At 40.0% G+C, this 16,547-nt stretch overlaps 2 pseudogenes; one reads left to right on the top strand and one right to left on the bottom strand.

Annotated features, from left to right (window-relative positions):
- The first annotated feature begins 11,156 nt into the window (after window positions 1-11,156).
- LOC105542499 lies at window positions 11,157-12,414 on the top strand (annotated as a pseudogene).
- A 715-nt stretch (window positions 12,415-13,129) lies between these two features.
- Window positions 13,130-13,599, bottom strand: LOC105542498 (annotated as a pseudogene).
- Between the last annotated feature and the right edge of the window lie 2,948 nt (window positions 13,600-16,547).

The raw sequence follows: 16,547 nt of genomic DNA, 5'->3' as shown, positions 1-16,547 counted from the left end.
AGGAGAAGGAGAAGGAGAAGGAGAAGGAGAAGGAGAAGGAGAAGGAGAAGGAGAAGGAGAAGGAGGAGGAGAAGGAGGAGGCGGCAATCTGGACCAGGAAAGTTACCAGGCACAGAGACAGCTACATTTCCCCTCTCCCAACCTGCACATGGTTTGTTCTCCCTTCTCATTGTGTCTGCTTTTTTCTCTCTTTCCCTAGACACTGTTTCTCTGTGCCACCTGCACAAAGCTCACAGCTTCCTCTTCATCACATCATGTTCAACTGCACACGCCCACTTGGGGCTACCTAGCATCCTTGTTTCCCAGCTCTCTTTTCTGGGAGAAAGAGCCTGATTCGACTGAAGGCATGGGAAACATCATTGAGTATGTAGGACTGCTCCTTGTGGATGACTTCAGCTAACTACTGTGAGAATGAAGAGATACTGAACATTTTATAGAGATCTTTAAAAGATACATATTACAGGACTTGCTAATATATTTGTGTGAAGGGTGAAAGAAGTCAAAGGTAATTTCCAAATATTGGTGTCTGCAAGCAGGTAGATGGTATATGAGGAGACACTAGGCTATGTCCCAGTAACAAATGACTCCTGGCATGGACTGAATTGTGGTCCCCCATCCAGCATCCAAATTCACAAGTAGAAGTCCTAACTTCCAGCTTCCTGGGATCATAGTGGAAAAGTGTGGGAAGGTGGAGTTCAGTGGGAATCAGATCAAAAAGATAAAGTACAAAGAAATGTGGGGAAAAAGCGCTTAAGGGATCCCGTCACATTGGACTGAGAAGTCCTGCAATGAAAACATTATGAGACATATTTGTCTGCATAATAGCCCCCCTCTCCCTTTTTTTCTATTAACATCAAACAGAGTTCCAAAGAATGTACTTTGGGACACATTCCTGTTGACAAAGTAAAGACTGCACATTAAAGAAAGTCCACGGTAACATCTTCCATCTGTACTTAAAACCACAGAATTTTGAGGACTGCTTGAGAGCAAGTAAATAATCTGGTGTAGGGGTTTTCAAACTTTATTTCATACCAAATGTTACATAGAACACTAATATAAAAAACAAAAGTCCAGACATGGTGGCTCACGCCTGTAATCCCAGCACTTTGGGAGGCCAAGCGGGGCGCGGATCACTTGAGGTCAGGAGTTTGAGACCAGGCTGGCCAACATTATGAAACCCCGTCTCTACTAAAAACACAAAAATTAGCTGGGTATTGTGGTGGGCACCTGTAATCCCAGCTACTTGGGAGGCTGAGGCAGAAGAATCACTTGAACTCAGGAGGTGGAGGTTGCAGTGAGCCAAGATCGAGCCACTGCACTTCAGCCTGGGTGACAGAATGGGACTCCGTCTCAAACAAAACAAAACAAAACAAAAAAACAAAGATAGGCAGAGCTGTTCTGGTTTCACCAGGCCTGAGATTAGTGCCCCATCTTCATTAGTACTTCTAACGTACTAACATACATCTCCCACAATCACTCCCGAGAAGCCTACGAATTAGAGAAACGTTACCTAAAAAGCCACAATCTAAGACAAGCTCCTTGTTCTTGGATGGGAAGACGACAGCATAGAGAGTTAGATAACTAATGGCACAGCTGGGTCTACAGTACAGGTCTCCAGCCCCAGCAAGCAGAGCATATTTTCTATTGTATTTTGCGGCCCGCGTCCTTGTCCTTCTCCAGCTTGTGTATCTCCCTGTGATTGCTGTGTTTCTCTGTTGATTCCTAATATCACAGCATCAGTGAACATAATGAATTCTGTTCTTCTCAAGAATCTCCCTGGGAGTAAGTGTTACCCAGAGAAGCATTTCGCCATTACCGGTGCACTAAATAATAGTAGGCTAAATGGCATGAACATGTTAATGTTTCTATCCAAGTGTCAAACATACTGAAAGAAAGTGATTTGGCTACATGGCAGATTCTGCCTCATCGATTAATAGCGTTTTTAAAAAGCTGGTTTATTGCAACGTCAGAATAACATAAAAATGGTTTTGAGAACAAAATTCTCAACAGATTCAACTTTTGAAGATTTGGATATGAACAGGCACAGGCAGCACATTTTTGCCCACTGACTCTGCTGAAAGGTTTCAGAAGCATTTATACAAATATCAAAGAAGCACTAACAACATCCAAGCCTGTGCATGTTGCTTGGCTAAGGCCTCATCTACTTTATCAATGTGCCCTTGGGAATGGTATTACCATAAAAGCCAAAACTTGTATATTAGGTTTTATAAATAATGGAAAACAAGTAATTGAGATAGCAGTGCCAATAGCCAAAAAGTGCATTGCTCATAGCTGCTTGAAAGCTCTCATACTGTAATGCAGGAATTACGTTGGTAAATGGACCCACTTAATATCAACCAATGTTTTTCTTTTACACACATTTACAGAGGTTTGTTTTGCTTGCTTACAAGAAGGAGGGTCGTCTGATTTTATAAAAATAATATCATTCTATGCTTGTTATTTTGTACCAGGCTTTTTTCATTTAAAAAGATCAGAAACAGATCTCTAAATATGAAGCTACCTCATTCTTTTAATAACTGCATAATATCTTGTAGCATGAATCTTTGCCAATTTATGCACTGATTTCTGTATTTATAGTGAGGTCGTTTTCTTGTTCTGTGACAGCATTGGATATTTGCGGTCTTTACAATCTTTGTTATGAGGAAAAATACCTTGTTGCTTTAATTGGCATTTTCTGATCAACAGCAAGGCCAAGCTAACTTCTTCTGTTCCTTGGCCATTTAGAATTTTCTTGTCTCTAAATTGATTGTGCAAATATTTGCCTATATTTCTATTTAGGCAATTTAATTTTTGTCAATGGGTAAAAATAGTTTGCATATTAGAGATCAGCCACAAGCCTATCTTGTCTTTTAAATTTGTTTATATTTTCCTCTATCATCAAGCAATTTTGAAGTTTAATGTTGTCAAAATTTTCAATCTTTTCTCTTTTATTTATGTATTTTATTTAGAAATCTCTTCTGATCCAGAGACCATAAAGATTTTTTTCTGAAAGTCTTTGAAATTTTGTTTTATCACGTTTTATATCTTTGATCCCTCTGGCATTTATATTTTTAGATGGTATGAGGTAGGGATCTCGCATTATTTTGTTACATGAGAAAACCAATTTTCCTTTCATCTTAATTCTTTTCCATCTTTAAAGGGTTTTCCTCAAATGCATCTTCTTAGCTGGGTTGCAGGCATATCTATATTATGGTTCACAGGAAGAAGAAAAGGAAATTACCAAAGTAAAAGATTTTATTTTAACTAAGTAAAGTCAGTGTTGTACACACCACTTCTACTCACATTACAATGGTCAGAACTTAATGACAAGGCCATAGAGAACAATAAAATATGCTAGGAAAGTAACCGTTAGCTAAACAGTCATGTGCCAAGGAAAAGGTAAGATTGGATTTCAGTAAACAGCCAGAAGTCTCCACCAATATTCATTTCTCCCATCTTTAATAATAGAAGCAAGTTTTATTTAAGAGAACAATACCTTTAACTGAAATTTTAGAAAGCTCTCTTGCTGCTTGCTATGGTCATGTAACTGCATGTAGACTTGATAGGAGAGATTTCTGGGACAGATGCTTCAAATATGGGTAGATGTTTTGGTATATCATTTTGTCCCTCCCACTCCATTTCTTCCTGTTACCAGGCGTGTATACATTATTGCTGGTGTTCCAGCAAGTGTCTTGGGAACATGAGAATATTGAAAATGAAAATCAAGCACTCAGGAACTATAACACATAAAATGATAAATGTTGTAAAACAAAACAGTTTCATGAGCTTGAGGTGGGCAAAAACTACAATTTATAAATGAAAATATTGATGATTGGACCATATTCAATTTAAGAACTTCTGTTCATCCAAAGACGCTGTTAAGAGTAAAAAGTAACTAATATACAAAATGTGTAAGAAACTCAATTCAATAGCAAGAAAACAAATAACCCAGTAAAAAAATGGCAAAAGACCTGAATAGACATTTCTCAAAAGAAGACATACAAATGGCCAACAAATATATGAAAACATGCTCAACTTCACAAATCACTAGAGAAATGCAATTTAAATCCATAATGAGGTAAGACCTCACACCTGTTAGAATGAATGGCTATCATGAAAAAGATGAAAGATAGTAAGTGTCAGCAAGGATGTGGAGAAAAGGGAAACCTGGTACACTGCTGGTGAGAATGTAAATTAGTGCAGCCATTTTGGAAAACAGCATGAACGTTCTTAAAAACTAGCAATGGAATTGCCATGTGATTCAGCAATCCCACTTCTGGGTATATGGTCAGAGGAACTGAAATTAGAATGTCCAAGAGATATCTGCAGTTCCATGTTCTCTGCAGCATTATTCACAATAGCCAAGATATGGAAGCAATCTAAATATCCATTAATAGATGGAGATATAAAGATAATATGATATATACACATAATGGAATACTATTCAGCCTTAAAAAGAAGAAATTTTGTCGTTTGCAAGCACATATGAACCTAGAGGACATTATGATAAGTGAAATAATCCAGGCACAGAAAGACAAATACTTCATGATCTTATTTTCATGGGGAATCTAAAAAAGTCAAATTCACAGAAGCAGAGAGTAGAATGGTGGTCACCAGAGACTGGGGGTGAAGATGGGGAAAGGAGAGAGATTGGTTAAAGAGTATAAAGTTTCTGTTACACCTGAGAAATAAATTTTAGTGATCTATTATGCAGCATGGTGACTAGAGTTAATAATAATGTGTCATATATTTCAAAATTGCCAGAAGAGTAGATTTTAAATGTTCTCACCACACAGAAAAAAATAGTAAGCTGGTGAGGTGACAGATGTGTTAATTAGCCTGATTTAATCATTTCACAATATATTCATATGTAAACATCATATTGTACCCCATTATATCTATCTATCTATCTATCTATCTATCTATCTATCTATCTATCTATCTATCTATGATCTATCATTACTATTTGTCAAGTAAACAAAATAAATAAATAAATAAGTAAAATGTTTTTAAAAAGAGTGAAAAATAAACTGTTTTCTCTGCTTACTTTTAAGATTTTCAGGCTGGGCACAGTGGCTCACGCATGTAATCCCAGCACTTTGGGAGGCCGAGGTGGGCGTATCATGAGGTCAGGAGATTGAGACCATCCTGGCCAACACAGTGAAACCCCATTTCTACAAAAAAAAAATGAAAAAATTAGCTGGGCATGGTTGCAGACACCTGTAGTCCCAGCTACTCGGGAGGCTGAGGAAAGAGAATGGTGTGAACCTGGGAGGTGGAGCTTGCAGTGAGCTGAGATCACGCCACTGCACTCCAGCCTGGGTGACAAAGTGAGACTCTGTCTTTGGAAAAAAAAAAAAAAGATTTTCAATTTAGTGTTGGTCCTCAGCAATTTGAGTATCGTGTGCCTTTAGGTGGTTTTCTTCATGGTTACCTTGCTTGGGGTTCATTAAACTCTGGATGGATTTTCACCAAACGTGAAAATTTATTCAATCACTATTTCTGTTGGGAACAGGCCCCCAAATCTGGCCATAAACTGGCCCCAAAACTGCCCGTAAACAAAATCTCTGTGGCACTGTGACATGTTGGTGATGGCCATAATGCCCACGCTGAAGGTTGTGGGTTTACCAGAATGAGGGCAAGGAACACCTGGCCCACCAGGGCGGAAAACCACTTAAAGACATTCCTAAACCACAAACAATAGCATGAGTGATCTGCGCCTTAAGGACATGTTCCTGCTGTGGATAACTAGCCAAACCCATCCCTTTATTTTGGCCCATCCCTTTGTTTCCTATAATCTATAGATTATAGTTAATCTATAATCTATAGAAACAATGCTTGTGACTGGTTTACTGTCAGTAAATATGTGGATAAATCTCTGTTCGAGGCTCTCAGCTCTGAAGGCTGTGAGACCCCTGATTTCCCACTCCACACCCTGTATTTCTATGCATGTGTCTCTAATTCCTCTAGTGCCACTGAATTAGGGTCTCCACTACCAAGCTGTTCTCGGCAATTTCTTCAAACTTTATTGATTTTTGTCCTAGATATGGTTCAAACGTTCCTACTTCTTCACATAAGTAGAAATTTTGTATTGTATGCTGGATTTTAGCTGCTATTTTCTTGAGTATCTGGATTTTGTTGATTCCTTAATAGGGTTTTGAGCTCTGTTCTGAAAGGCGGGCAATTTATTGAGAATTAGTTTAATCCTTCCAAGTCATCTTTACAAGATTTGTTTGGGAAAGTCTAAAGCATTGCTTCCCTCTTTCATGCTACATTAGCCCTCTTCCTAAGTTACGGCCTTTCTCAGGCCTCTATTGTGTGCTCTGGGTGTTCAGTACATTCTCACTGCTCGGGGTGGTCAGGATTCAAACGTCCCTGACCCTTTCACTAGCCCTGGAAATTGTTTTTCTCACAGCACACTGACAGTCGTTCTTTCCCTGGTAATAGTTCTTTTCTGGGCATGTGCAGTAACCCTGTGCATGATCAGTTCAGTGTCTGGCATACTATGCAGATTTCTGGATCTTCTTTTCAACACCACTCTCTTCTTCCAGGAAAATTCTGGACATCTCAGGGTTCTTGAATTACAGCCTCTTTCTCCTCACCTCATTGATACTGCTGTGTTCTGTCTGGGCCACCTGTCCTCACACCAATATGCAGAACATGTGTCTGTACAGAAATCCAGGGTGTTTATGGGTCTCACTGTATTTATTTCCCTTCTCTCAGGGATCACAGTTTTGGAATACCTATTGAAAAAAAAGTCTAAAAACAGTCACAATAGATTTTATTTTGTTTTGTTTTTAGCCATGAGAGTATAGTACCAATGATCTCATCATGGCTGGAAATCTCTCATGTTTCATTGGCAAGAGCCCCTCTCCCACATGAAGTGTACCTTTCCTGAGATCAAGAAATCTTCATTCATCATCTGAACAAAATCAGCGTTCTAATGAGATTTTCAAAAGAAGGCCAGTGGTATGTGGAGTCAGGAAGATACTTGTTGGCGAGGGGGCCATTATATTTTTCATCATAGATAATCCTACTTTATTCTCTGGTTACTTTTAAGGTTTCCCTCTTTTCTCTTTCACTATGATGTAGCCATTGAGGAAGTATTTTTATCCTGCTTAGGATTCATGATTTCCCTCTCATCTGGAAATGGATGTATTTCATTAATTATTGAAAATTTCCCATTATTAATTAAGTAAATATTGCCTCATTATTCTCTTTATTTTCCTCCTTTGGAGAACTTAGATATAAATTAGACCTTTTCCTTCTATCTGTCAGTTTACCACTGTCTTTCATATTTCTCTTATTTTAGGCTGTATTTTGTGTGCATTCTCAGATCTGTCCTCTGTTTACCTAGCTGTCACTTGAGTTGTGAGTAGTCAGATGTTTAATCTGCCCAACAAGTTTATAACTTCAACACTTCACATTTTTCATTTCTATAAGTATTATTTGGTTCTTTACAAACATCACCAATTCATCTCCTCCACCCCTACCTCCATTATCCTCTTTTTACTGGTACAATTTATCAGTTGTTTTGATCTGGGCTGTAAGTAATAAAAGACCAAGTGCAAATTATTTGAACTATAAGAAGTATACTCCACACAATAAAAATTTCAAAGACAGGGTAGCTCCAGAGTAGTTAAATTCAGTGGATCCATTATATCATCAAGGACTCAGGGTCCTTCCATGTTTCTATTCTCCATCCTTAATGTTTGACAGTGCCTTGGGCCTTTCCCTTCATGGTTCACAAGATAGCTGCAGCAGCAGCTCCAAGCACCTCATCCTCACATAGATTGTCTAGTGGCAGAAAGAGGATATCACTTCAAATGTCCATGTATATGAACCAAGAAGACTTTTCCATAAACTTCACAGCAGATTTTCCTCATGTCTTGTTGACTACAATTGTGCTGCACACTGTTCTTAAATTATAAAGAGATGGAATTACCGTAACTGATTTACACGAATCACGATCTGTCTCCTCTGACTGGGCAGTAACCCAGGCTCCCCTGGAGCTCTAGCTGCTTTAAAATCTAAAAAAAAAGTATAAGAACATCTGTGATAAGCTAGAAATTGGGAGAAATAGCTGTTCGGTAAATAATCAATAGTATCTATTATAGCATTTATTCCTTTAGAAAAATCTAACTATATAAATATTAATAAATACTTCTTTTAAAGAATTGTTCAGATTCTTTTATTACTTTCATTCTTAGGGTCATAATCCTCCTATATTATCTTTTGACTGTCTCAGAGTTGATCACTTCCCCATGAGGCATGTAATTTTCTTATAATGAGCATAGCAATTGTTTTCCCTGGTGGGAATTTTATAAACACAGAGCCATAAAAGTGGTCTGTGTTTTTATTATGTTTGTTTAAATATTTACTTCAGCTGAGGCTTCCCTAATCCAAAACCTGTTTTATTTATTTGTTTTTGTGAGATGGAGTTTTGTTCTTCTTGCCCAGGCTGGAGTGCAATGGCATGATCTCGGCTCACTGCAACCTCTGCCTCCTGGGTTTAAGTGATTCTCCTGCCTCAGCTTCCCAAGTAGCTGGGACTACAGGCGTGCACCACTATGCCTGGCTAATTTTGTATTTTTAGTAGAGGCAGGATTTCACTATGCTGGCCAGGCTGGTCTCCAACTCCTGACCTCAGGTGATCCACCCACTTCAGCCTCTCAAAGTGCTGGGATTACAGGCGTGATCCACCACGCCTTGCCTGAAACATGTTTTTATATTAATATTTCAATGTGAGGAATGCCATACTAAATGTGTAATATACATTTTTATTCCACCCTATGCATGGTCCAAATGTGGGGCTTTGATTTCTTACAGTAGGCGTATTTAACCCCTACCTGGAGGCTCATAGAGCCAAGCGATCTTTTGGTCACCCAGAACCAGGGACATAGTTGTTTTCAGCTCTCCTTTTCCAGAAGTGGCAGCCCTTCCAGAATCCTGGTTTTATCTAGAATTTACCCTTTTCAACAAGGCTGTTTTCTTGCCCAAATCTAGGGAAATCTGACCCCCGTGGGAGTTGTGCTATGGTGGCCATTCACATCATACTGTAGCTCCTCCTGGTGGTGGGTGCTTGCAGCCTCTAGAGACTGTGTTCCATCTGAGCTCTCTGGAGAATTTCCTCTTTGTTTTGAGCTGTTAAGCATTGACTTTTTTAAACCCATATTTTATCCAGCAGTTCAATGTGCTTGTGGCTGAGGGAGAGGGGTCCATATTAGTTCACTTACCATATTAACAAAAGGTTTTTAAAGCTTTTTAAAAAAACTTTATTGAATCCACTTAATGATTTTTTTTTTCAGATGATAATTGGGGGTGTGGGTATTTAGAAAAGCTACTTAGAAAAGTTTTGTCTGTTGATTTTGTATTCTGTGTATCTTGTGGAACAAATAAAAGTTCAATTTTTGGGGGGTTGGTTTTCTGTACATGCAGTCATATTGCCTGAAAATAATAATTTTGTTTCCTATTTTCCAACATGTGTACCTCATACCAGTTTTCTTTTCTGCTTTATTTCATTGTCTATGATTTTCTACGATGAATAGTGGTGGTGTAAGGATCAACATGTCTACCTTTACTAGAGGTGATTCTAAGTTGCTTTTTTTTTTTTTAAATCGAATAGTGATGGGTAGGAGATGCACTGCCCATCCCCTTTCAAGGAAGGACTTGCTGCTACAATTCCCTTGGGGATTTCCTCAACTTCAGGGAGCTGCCTCAGCCAAGAGTACACCCTTCATGCAGTGTCAGGCATCCAATTATTGATCGAGGCAGGGGTATAAAAGCCAGATTTTATAGGTTCAGTGCAGGACACCACTGATGGGCTCTCTCTCTCTTTCTGCCAAATCCTGCTGCCTTCTCCCTTCCCCAGGGAGTGAATCCTAATAAATATCTTGCACATTGAACGCAGTCTCAGCATCTGCTTTCAGAGAACGCAGCCTGAAGTTTTCTTTTCCTCCAGGTTGTTTAGAGTTTATAAAACAAAAAAGAATCACACTGAATTTTATCAAATGTTTACCTAGTATCTAGTGAGATAATCATAAATTTCACTTCTATTGCTCAAAAACGTAATGAATTATACCATTAGATTTCCATTCTTAAATTCATAGTGGAAAATCTACTTAGTTAATTAGAAGCATTTTTAAAAATATTCTGCTATATTTTAGTTGCTAGAAAGTTATTAAGAATTCTTGCCCCTGTTCATAAGTCATACTATTCTGTAATTTCTGTTTGTTTCCTTTAATTCTATTGTCTTTGTGAGCTTTGGTAGCAGGGTTATGCCAGCCTTGCAGGATAATTTGGGGGAACTTTGTATTTTTAATAATGTTCTGAGAGAGCTTACAAACATAGGGGTTACCTGGTTCCTGAAAGTTTGTTTGCATCAGCTATAAAACCATTTATGTCTGGGGCCTTTTATTAGAAAGAAGATGAAGTTTTGATTATCTGGAAGGTTTTTTTTTTTTTTTTTTGAGACAGAGTTTCGCTCCTGTTGCCTAGGCTGGAGTGCAGCGGCGCGACCTCGGCTCACTGCAACCTCCTCGTCCCAGATTGAAGTGATTCTGCTGACTCAGCCTCTGGAGTAGCTGGGACTACAGGCATGTGCCACCATGCCTGGCTAACTTTTTGTATTTAGTAGAGACGTGGTTTCACCATGTTGGCCAAGCTGGTCTCGAACTCCTGACCTCAGGTGATTCACTAGCCTTGGTCTCCGAAAGTGCTGGGATTACAGGCATGAGCCACCGTGCCTGTCCTATCTTGCAGTTTTATTTGTGGCCTTTCTTTTGTTTTATTTGGTGATTAATATTTTTCTAGATAGTAATCTGTTTCCTCTGACTTTTAATATTTATTTTCATAAAGTTTAACATATTATTCTTTTTAATTTTTAAATGTTCTTGATTGCATTTATATTCTATTTCCCTTCCTAATGAGTTTATGTGTGGGTCCCTTCTTCCTTTTGTTCTTGATCAATCTTAACAAAGTTTGTCTATTTAATTTTATTATACTCATCAAAGAACAAGCATTTAGTTTCCTTTTAAGAACTATTAATTTCCGCTGCTCTGTTGCCTGCCACGGCTGCCCAAGCCTGAGTGGTTCACTACACCGTGAAGACAGATTCCAGACGCCAGCAGCTGGTGCCTCCAATCCCAGACATAGCTATGTCCAGCAAAGGCTCCATGTTCTGGCCTATTGTGGCGGCCTGGACACCTCCTGCATCCTCATGTGGCTGAAGGAACAAGGCTATGATGTCATTGCCTACCTAGCCAACATTGGCCAGGAGGAAGACTTGGAGGAAGCCAGGAGGAAACTGAAGCTTGGGGCCACAAAGGTGTTCATTGAGGATGCCAGCAGGGAGTTTGTGGAGGAGTTCATCTGAACGGCCATGCAGTCCAGCACAGTGTATGAGGACCGCTGCCTCCTGGGCACCTCTCTGGCCAGGCCCTGCATTGCCTGCAAACAAATGGAAATTGCCCAGCGGGAGGGGGCCAGGTATGTGTCCCATGGCGCCACGGGAAAGGGGACCGATCTGGTCCGATATGAGCTCACCTGCTACTCATCGGGCCCCCAGATAAAGGTCATTGTTCCCTTTATTGTGGTCATTGTTCCCTTTATTGCGGGTGTAGGAACAACCGGTTCAAGGACCGCAATGACCTGGTGGAAGAATACACAAAAGCAACACGGGATTCCTATCCTGGTCACTCCTAAGAACCTGTGGAGCATGGACGAGAACCTCATGCACATCAGCCGTGAGGCTGGAATCCTGAAGAACCCCAAGAACCAAGCGCCTTCAGGTCTCTACACGAAGACCCATGACCCAGCCAAAGCCCCCAACACCCCTGATATTCTCGAGATTGAATTTATAAAAGGGGTCCCTGTGAAGGTGACCAACGTCAAGGATGGCACCACCCACCAGACCTCCTTGGAGCTCTTCATGTACCTAAACGAAGTCGCAGGCAAGCGGGACGTGGCCGCACTGATACTGTGGAGAACCGCTTCACTGGAATGAAGTCCCGAGGTATCTATGAGACCCCAGCAGGCGCCATCATTTACCACGCTCATTTAGACATCGAGGCCTTCACCACGGACCCGGAAGTGCGCAAAATCAAACAAGGCCTGGGCTTGGAATTTGCTGAGCTGGTGTGTACCAGTTTCTGACACAGCCCAGAGTGTGAATTTGTCCGCCACTGCATCGCCAAGTTCCAGGAGCGAGTGGAAGGGAAAAATGCAGGTGTCCATCCTCAAGGGCCAGGTGTAAATCCACAGCCGGGAGTCCCACTGTCTATCTACAACCAGGAGCTGGTGAGCATGAAAGTGCAGGGTAATTGTGAGCCAACTGATGCTACCAGGTTGGTCAACATCAGTTCCCTCAGGCTGAGGGAATATCATCGTCTCCAGAGCAAGGTCACTGCCAAATAGACCCCTGTACAATGGGGAGCTGAGGCCTCCTCAATTTGCAGATCCCCCAAGTACAGGAGCTAATTGTTGTGATAATTTGTAATTGTGACTTGCTATCCCCAGCTGGCAGCGTAGTGGGGCTGCCAGGCCCCAGCTGGCAGCGTAGTGGGGCTGCCAGGCCCCAGCTTTGTTCCCTGGTCCCCCTGAAACCTGTCGTCATCAAAGGGAAGGGTGGGGGGCAGATGCGGTGGAGAGCTATAAAATGACAATTAAAAGGAAAAAAAAAGAACTATTAATTTCCTTTTCATTGTATTGATTTCTTCTCATATCGTTATTGATCACTTCCTTTCTTTGTCTTGTTTTGCTTTTTTTTTTAATCATTACTATTTATTAATAAATGTGTTTCTCTCTGTATCTTTGGCTATATCCTATTGACAGTACATGGGCTTCTGATAATCATTTATTTACAACTGGTAATTTAGCTTTTTAAAATCTGCAACCCATTATTTGCTTAGAAAACGATTTTTAAATTCCAGTTGTATGACTTAAACATACACATATAAATACCTTTTAATATTGATTTTTAAATTATATTTGATTATTGTCAAAGAATGTAACTTAGTAGATTTCCCTAGAATTTATTGAGTTTTTTAAATAGCCCAATGTTTGGTCCAGAGTTACATGTTTTTCAAGAGTATTCAAAGAACAGCCCAGAGGTCTTTTTTTTAAACACCTACTATGCCATGAATTCATAGGGAATAGGTTCCAATAGCTCATAACTCCTTCCCATTGGTTCTCACAAAGTGTGCTTCTCTGGGTGGAGCAGGCAGGAGCTTCAGTTGAACCCACTTACCTTTCTCTTTGGCTTCTTTCTTTTTCTGATCGTTTTCCTTCACGCGTTTCAGGAAGCTATCTCAGCTCTTAGAGTGCTTAATGTGCTCAATACGCACATTAATTCTCTTGGCAAGAATCTTGCCCTTGTTTGTTTACAACAATGCCGGCAGCATGCTGAATATTGTAGACTCTTCCAGTTTTGCCATGGTCACACTTGTGGGGCATTCCTTTCTGAACAGTACCCATTCCCTTGATGTCACCTTTCTTATAGATTCACATATATGTGGCCAAAGGAACAGCTCCATGTTTTCTAAAAGGCCTAGAGAACATATATCGGGTGCCTCTCCTCTTTCCCTTTGTGTTCGTCATTTTGGCGAATTACAGGAAGATGGCGGATCTGGCTGAAAGGCAAAAAAACAAGAACGTAATTTTCTGTTTATTGAGAACATAGTTAAGAATATAGCTATTAAATCGTTCTTACTAATTGGATATTTTAATTTGCAATGTCTTATAGTCTTATTTAAATTTTGAGTACTTCATACATCAATTTTTTTTCTTTTTTTTTAGACTGAGTCTTGCACTGCCACTCAGGCTGGAGTGTAGTCACACAATCTCAGCTCACTGCAACCTCTGCCTCCTGGTTCAAGCGATTCTCCTGCCTCAGCCTCCCGAGTAGAGTAGCTGGGACTACAGCCATGTGCCACCATACCCGGCTAATTTTTGTATTTTTAGTAGACACGGGGTTTCACCATGTTGGCCAGGCTGGTCTCGAATTCCTGACCTCAGGTGATCTGCCTACCTTGGCCTCCCAAAGTGCTGGGATTACAGGTGTGAGCCACCGCACCCAGCAGATCAATTTGCCACAATTGCACATTTTTCCTGCCTTTTTCATTTTCTCTAAGCATTCCTAACAGTATTTCCTTTATGTATTTTGGCTCTATGTCACTTGGGGCATGAAGGTTTGTAACTCTTATCTTCTTGGAGGATCCTACCTTTTCTCAATAAACCCTTCTTAGTTTAATTTAATTCTTTGCTTTTCAATTCTGATATGTTTAACTAAATATTGTAACACATTTTGTTTTTTGTTTGTCTTTACCTATCATAACTTTGTCCTTCCTTTTATTTTAACTTTCTGTTTTGTTTTGCTTTTAAAGGGATGTATGCAACCCTTTTGGAAAGCCAGTATGGACTTTCATTATGGACATTTTATTCTTCCTGCTTGTAGAATGCCGCATCCTCTTTACATCTGTACAAAGTGGCCTGGAAAAGCAGAGAAATTAGAAAAGATAAGAAGAAACAAATTGGCATAAGTAAGAGTTTGTCTTTTCACAAGAAATTACAGAAGTTTTGAGTGGCCCATTTGTCTGTATTTCAAAAGGGCTGCTAAGTCTATTTACAATTTGGACAATTGGGCTGAGACAAAGACATCCTGGAAAAAGACCTAATCTAAGGAACTTTTCAAGAGCTGTGCTCAGTAGGCACGCATCAGGCTGTGGGAAGAGGCCCGGGCAGCCTCCCAACTTCCTTCCCTTCTGCCTTGAAGACCAGAAACCAGAAGTGAGAATAAGCAGGTTTAAAAAAAAAAAAAAGTAAAGAGAATGTGGGGAGAGCCTGAAGTCAGAGTGAGAATAGAAAGGAGGTCAAGAAAATAAGAGGTTTAGACCAAAAAAAAAAAAAAAAAAAGAAGCAAGCAAGCAGGCCAGGCATGGTGGCTCACGTTTGTAATTCCAGCACTTTGGGAGGCTGAGGCGGGTGGATCACCTGAGGTCAGGAGTTCGGGACCAGCCTGACCAACAGGGTAAAACCCTGTCTCTACAAAAAATACAAAAGTTAGCTGGGCGTGATGGTGCGTGCCTGCAAATAATACCAGTCCTCCATTTTAGGGCTCTGCCAAGCTTCTGGAAGCCATATTGTTGTTCTTGAAGTCTCTCACAGAAAACACTAAAGTAAACCAGTCTGTTAGAATACTAAAGAGTATTTAGTATGAGAATACTAAAGAATATGTCTATGAGTGAAGTCTCTCATAGGAAATAGTAAAGTAAACCAGTGTGTTAGAATCCCTCATTTTCTCTCATACTTCTTGTACGTGTGGTCTCATGTTCTCAGCTTCAGTTTGACAAAACGCAGCCAGAAGGACTGTGTGCTTGGCCTCTTTGTTTTGTTTGTACACTGGCAAAAAACTTGCTGCTGAGTACAGATTCAAATACCTGTGTATGGTTGAGTGCTTTTTTTGTGTGCCTGGGTGCCTAAGGCCTATTTATTTTGGGAGGCATATTGGTATTCGTTACCATTAGAAAGTGGCAGAAAGAAGCCAGATCAATTTTGTCCCACAGAAGGGGAGCAATAAATATTTCTAAAAAATATTTAGGAGGGAAGATCAGTGATAAGCAGGAACATGCCGAGGAATATTGCATATTCTGTCTCAGGACCTTTGGAAGTGCTTAATGCCCAGAAATCAGAAAAGCTTCTTTTGTGGTAAAGAAATGGCAATTTGAAAATAATCTATTTCTAAGTCTCAGTGATGGTACTATGAGCCTACCAAGGATCTGACATCTAAGTACAAAGGAAAGGGGAAATAAAAAATACAGAAGGAGAAGAACCCCATTTAGAAAAAAAAGAGCCTATTGTGCTGAAGAATCACTGGACACAGATCTTGTATTAGGCAACACACGTTTTTATTGAGAGTTGTTTGAATTACCAATAGGTTCCCAAGTGGAAGATCGGTTACAAACTGAGTCACATAAAACAAGAGATCTAAAATAATGTGGTATACCCAATTTGTAGGGGATTGGCTTATGATTTCATTCTGAGTTTTAAATTTTATACAGCCACTCTACTAAGCTAGAGAAACTGGTAGCTCCAGTGTGATTTTGTTTTTGAGCATTTCTTCAACACTCTCGACTGCATGGTGATTAAAATAAATTTACCCCCCAAAAAAGACAAAATTCTCATGAATCCTAGACCAAAGGAACTTATGTGAACTTTAAACCAAAAGTCAGATGGATATATGACTCATGGCAATTCATGTGATTTCTATGGACATGACTGCCCAGTCTCTGACCACATTCCTGGAACACTCCTCGAAGAGTCTGTTCTCATGCTGCTGATAAAGACATACCAGATACTGGGTAATTTATAAAGAAAAAGAGGTTTAATGAACTCACAGTTCCACATGGCTGGGGAGGCCTCAAAATCATGGTGGAAGGCAACAGCACGTCTTTCATGGCAGCAGGCAAGAGAGATCGAGAGCCAAGTGAAAGCAGAAACCCCTTATAAAACCATCAGATCTTGTGAGACTTGTTCACTACCACAAGAACAGT

Source organism: Mandrillus leucophaeus, unplaced genomic scaffold (assembly GCF_000951045.1).
Source record: "Mandrillus leucophaeus isolate KB7577 unplaced genomic scaffold, Mleu.le_1.0 Scaffold260, whole genome shotgun sequence".
In the NCBI taxonomy this organism is placed as follows: domain Eukaryota; kingdom Metazoa; phylum Chordata; class Mammalia; order Primates; family Cercopithecidae; genus Mandrillus; species Mandrillus leucophaeus.
The sequence above is the reverse complement of the archived record's forward strand: the minus strand, read 5'-3'. Positions and strand labels throughout refer to the sequence as shown.